Raw genomic sequence first — 6,119 nt, forward strand, 5'->3', positions numbered from 1 at the left:
GAAAAACGTTTTTTTTTTCCTGTGTAATAATATTCAAAATTGCTATCAATACATTTTTTAAATGCCTCTCTGTGCAAAATAGGTTCAAAAACATAAACAATTGTGGGATACTGTTTGTCCGTGATTTGGACAGGGGGGAACAAATTGTGGCAGGATCAGCCTGATATTATTTGTATCCCACTGTAACTTCACTGTATAAAGAGCTAACATCTCCAAAATGTCAGGAGTAGTTAGTCATTATACAAGAAGTGTGAACTAAAAATCCAGAATGTGGGATACTGTTTGTCCGTGATTTGGACAGCCCAGCGCTGCTCCCGATGCAGGGGAAAAGCAATTCTGCAGGGGAGACCTACCTTGGCACTTGTGCAGGTGAAGCCAAGGGGAAGATATGCTTCACCATATTTTCTAGTCTTTGGCTTGGAAGGAAGTTGGTTTGGAAACACATTTGGCGATGCTTCATCTCCTGCTTTGCGTTTGTGTGGAAGCCCCGTCAAAAACCTGTCCATTATGCTAGCGGTGTCCAAGCCTTCTTTTTTTTCTTTTCATACCGCCCCCCCTCTGGCGTACCTGGTGAGCAGCCACAGACCCTCACAGGCTGACAAAGTGCTGCCTCGCTAAACATGGACTTTTGGGACTAGCTAGTCTCAAAAGCTGCCCTGTGATCGTCCAGCTTTATGTTTTTTTTTTTTTAACTTTTCGAACATTTTGGTCAATTACGCGTTAGAAAAATGTCCTCCAAAGCACTAATGCCTTTAAAATTAGTAGTATTATTGTAGGGTCCTTACTTTACAATATAAAGCGTCTTAAGCTTACTGTTATTACCGCCGATCTAAGCCGACTGCGCTATATTTTTTTACGCATTGAGTGCGTACCCCCCCCCAAACTGACGCTGTTTCAGTCCTCGAATGTGCTTTGTAAAACTTTGAAACACGCTTAACTGTTTAAACAAGTGAAAGGCACTTGAAAAATAGATTTGGTTCGATTTGATTATTAATAAAATTAGGTAGGCGAGAAGTTGGCCCATAATTAAAATCACATTGTGTGGTATGCAGAAAACAAGACTTGGCCTATAGCTTTGCCAGCCTCCAGTGCTAAAATGAATTAATGAAATATATCATTAAATGGACTGGTTCTGATATAGTGTATTTCTACTCTATCTGAGCACTCAAAGAGCTTTATACACCTTGTCTCATTCATTACAAGCACTTTTTTCTTAAGTTCTTTCTACCTAACATTCGCACTCCAGATGACAGGAGACTGGAGCAGACAGGGATTTAAACCACCAACCTTCCAGTTAGTAGGTGACCTGCTCTATCACATGAGCTACAGCTACCCCAAAAATGTGCTATCAAATAAATACAATTTCAAATAAGTACACTGATGTTTTAAATGAAATGAATAGACATGTATGTATCTTAATAATGACACATTTAATGGATTATTTAATTATATATTTATTTAATTAATTTGCCACTCGTGGCCCTCCACATTGGGCAGGCTTACTGGTGAGTTGTTAGTAGTGAATGTTAAATAGAAAGCACCCCTGAGTATGTGGTTGACCTTCTGGTCGATTGAATGCGCGTTTAAAATCTCCAATGGTGATTTCATTCTTGCAAGGTAGTTAATCAGGCACCATGGACTCCCATGATAAAAAATGGCCAACTTTACAGCTGAAATGAACATGTTAAATCCTGTTTTGTTTTTGTTTGTTTAAAAAAAAAAAGACTCAGTAGCCAATTTGTCGCTATAAGGGGGTTAGTTTTATATTTGTATTTTTTAATAAGATTAAATGTTGTTATTCTTATCATGTCTCCCTTGAGTAGTTTTAAATGCAGACTATCCAAAAATACAGAAAATGGGTATTTAAAAAGCCATCTCACAATAAAAGAAAAATATTTCGGTCAGTGCGCCCCAGGGTGGCTGTGGCTACAATGTTGCCATCACCAGTGTGTGAATGGGTGGATGACTGGATGTGCAAAGCGCTTTGGGGTCCTTAGGGACTAGTAAAAGCGCTATACAAATACAGGCCATTCACCATTTCTTTCTTTCCTTCAAACAGTCCACCTCCCTATGTGTTCCCTTTAAATCTTGTTGCCTTTATTTTCCCTGCTGAAGAAGCTGTTTCTTCCACTGTACACATCACAGGCGCCTCTCTTGCTATGTCATGCCAACAGGTTTTATTTATAGACACTCCCTTTTTTCTGTCTCCAGCCTGTCTGTCTATCTGTGCATCTATCTATCTGTAACTTGTACAAGAAAATCACTGTGCGTTACTTTGAAACACACACACATGCACTGTGATGTTTCTTTGTTTTCTGTTTAAGGAAACAAAACGTTTGTCAATAACAGTAAGTTATGATTTTTACATTTTTAAATGATGAACAAAATAAGACTAACATCGACTAACAAGAAGTCAATGAGTCAGTATGTTTCAAAATAGAACAACAGCAACAGTCACAGTGAGTGCTGGGAATCAGTTTATGTATTTTCTTTTTGGTGTTTCCGGTTTTACTTGTCTCTCAAGTGCCGATAAACAAGACAGCTGTTGCAGTTGTTAGGATCTTGTATACAATTTCAATAGCAGTTCACTTTAATATTGTAATTTTTTAACAAAAATAAAAGCACAGCCATTTTAATAGTAACAAAAAAAGTTACTATACAAAAAAGTCAGTTAACCTTTTGGAACCGAGACTTAAAGCTGCTGTTTTTTAATAGTTCTTGCATGATGGGCATTTGCATTTGATGAGTCAATCACATTTTAGCTTGGAGCATGTTCTCACTAAAATGCTATTCTCCTGAATCTGACTAAAGTCTGCACCCTCAGTATTCATCTGTTGTCTTTTTGCTTTCTCTACTAAATTTAAATGCTGTACAAAATGTACAAAAAAAGCAAGCAAAGCCTTTTTCTTGGACATCATACAAGGAAAAACAATAACGACTGCTCTCTATTATTGTACTATAAAAAGAAACTTACCCAGAATGAAAAGCATATGAGATGTAAAGTTATTCAGTCCCCTTCTATTATCTGCATGTTTTCCAAAGTGTTACTGACTCACACCTTATGTGACAACCCCCATTTGTTAGATTTCTTAAAGTTGATGAGATGGCTCAACAGGTTTGTACTGAGGTGTTGAAACACCATACTGGTAGCCAAATAATAACAAGCATCGCTTGGAAGTCTTTCAGTTTGCTTGGTCTTGTTGAATGTCCCTATTCTTTGATCTTTGGGCTAAAGGAAAAACAACACTTGGTGTTTAATGCTCAATCAACAATCTCTTTATTCAATAGACACTTTGAGCATTACAAACTTCCGGACGGGACATGTGCACGGGAGGGTATCCGGCAAATCTCGAAGTGTCTGACCATTTCTCCAAAGTCATAAAACCTAAACATCCACATTCTTTCTCTCTCTCAGTGTTAGAGAATGTTTTATATCAGGAATGGGATATAAAACAGTGTTATATCCCATTCCTGTTTTTCTTCTCGGAATAAACAATCAATTACAATCAAACAGTCAATCTGCTGGTCCCTCTCTAGTCTAAACAACAGTGTTTTCAGTAACTTTCCACTAGAAGATGGTCCCCTGTTATCTACTTTCTCCCAGGCAAGCGTAAGCAAAAGTCTACAGCATTCTACCCCCCGAGGACATGTAGTCTAATGCCCTTATTTTTCAGGGCCGTGTCCTATTTATTTGTATCCTTGGGCTTTGTCATAGATTCAGATAAAGAAATGGTGCCAAATGAGCTGTTTTTGTAGTGCAAGTACAAGTCTTTTTTGCTAAGTTGTCTGGTATGTGTAGAAGCCGTTTTTTTAATGCACCAATGACTCAAAAGTCAGCGTCAAGTGTCTGTCAGTGTTCAACGAAAAACTCTGGAAGACATCTAGAATCCCTGGAATACTATTTCTCAAGACTATTAAATAAAAAAAAATTGCTACAAAGTCTGGCTCTATGAAGAAATAAAGGGCGGCTCCAGACTTTTGCACAAAGTTATATGGGATTCTTTCGAGTGACTGCATATTAACATGAGTAATATAGAATAGAATAGAATAGAATTCAACTTTATTGTCATTGCACATGCACAGGTACAGGGCAACGAAATGCAGTTTGCATCCATCCAGAAGTGCTTTAGTGATATAGATATATTACAATATATATTAGCAATAATATAGATATGTGAGTATATTACAGAAATGGGTCTATTATGGTATGTTATAATGTACACGGTATGAAGTATGTTGTGAATATTCTATAACTATAAGTATGTACAGGCTGTAGTGAGTACAAGCTATGTACAGGATATGAACAGGATATAAATATGAAAAACTATACAGAATATGAAATAAATAACTTTACAGAATCTGGGATATACAGCTATACAGAAATGGGAACTATGCAAGTTGTAAACAGTTGTAGGATTAAAGATTATCGAATGTACAGAATGATTATTTACACAGAGCTATACAGTAGTGCAGTTAAGATAAGTGAGGGTGTAGATAGTTTCTACAGAGGCTATATAAAGTGCTAGTGGTTGTGAGTGGTGGTTCAGTCCATGTTATTATTGTGTTTGAGGGTACAGTTGTCCATTGTGGGTGTGTGTATGTTCAGTCCATGAGTTAACGTGGGTCAGATGTCAGGAGGCAGAGTTCAGGAGTCTGACAGCTGTGGGGAAGAAGCTGTTCCGGTACCTGGTGGTACCGGATATACGAGTAATATACGAGTGTAAAATCATTTATGTGTAGAGCTGGGATCACGTGTTGCAGTAAGCTCATCTCAACACAGTATTGTGCTTAGTGATCCATTTTCTACTTCATAGTTTCTACACAAAGCCTGCCAGTTGTATAATATCTGAATCAGTTTAAATATCCTATTTCGCTTCACAGACAGTGGAGCAGATTATACCGTAATTTTGAGATTGTGTTTGTCTGACTTATCAGCAGATCATTCTTAAGTATCTTAAAGCACTGAAACGTTTCATGATATAATTTGGCTGAATTTTACATCAGACATTAATTAACTAATAAATAATTAAGCCTCACTTGTTCTCAGTATGCACAACTTTTATTTGAAGTGTTGCGTCAATGTCTGTGTTGTTTTCTGCTTTGTACTTCCCCACATATCATCTGCCAGTCAAACAGGATTAGTGATCCTGTCGCTTCAGGGGAGATTAGGCTTGCTGCATACTTTTAAACCTGCATAACAACAATTCTGCTAAACCAAAAGAAAAGGCACATACAAACAACTTAACGAACAAAAGTGCAGCTTACGTGCTTCTTCAAATTATACTCAAGGCGGTTTTGAGCGTTCATCTGTTAAAGGTCATCATAATACATAGCACAAATAATTTTCATTCTTCACATGTGAAGCAGTCATTACCATAGTGAAATGCTGTTTGGAATATGAGATTAAAATATGCATGGCACACATTGCACAATGCACTAGCAATGGTGGTGTTGTTTTTTTGTTTTTGTTTTTTTATTTAAAGTGCTTTATTGTTTGTTTTTTGGATCTGAGGAACAATCTGTGTAGTAGTCTAATGAAAAAAGCTGCTGCTTTGCCATTTTTTTCTTTGAAAAGAGTGGTTTTAGTTATGTTAAGACATAGATGCATATAAAAAAATCATCAGCCTATTGGTTTTGCCTTTATCAGACTAACATTACTTCTAATAGGCGTAATGTGTAGGTAAATGTAGGTGTGATGGGGTAAATCCATGTCATGAAAACAGTATCATCTTGAGGTAAGTAACTGATAATTATATATAGTTGTGTGCAAAAGTCTTAAAGCTGTCACCAACAAAGTGTTTTGTACAAAGTAGTAAATACATTTCAGTAAGCATGTTTAATACTTTTTCTCTGGGTCAATTCTCACTATTACACAAAACTTAATATATGAACATCTACTGGTCTGATTTCTTTCCTGTTTGATGGGATGAGTTGCTGCTGACCACAGAATTTCATGCCAGTAGCACCTTTAGAAATATATTTAGGTATTCAGTACTTAGATGTACAACAAGGTTTCTCAGACTTCATAAGCGGTTTCTCAATAGTTTTTTCCCCCCCAAAGCATTTTAATTGCAAGGGGCTCTCAAAGAATGCTGTTGAGTTGCGCTTCAGAAATGAGT

The sequence above is a fragment of the Diplotaxodon limnothrissa genome, linkage group LG3 (genome assembly GCF_057381915.1).
Source record: "Diplotaxodon limnothrissa isolate DT_005_m linkage group LG3, D_limnothrissa_male_GT1.1, whole genome shotgun sequence".
NCBI lineage: Eukaryota > Metazoa > Chordata > Actinopteri > Cichliformes > Cichlidae > Diplotaxodon > Diplotaxodon limnothrissa.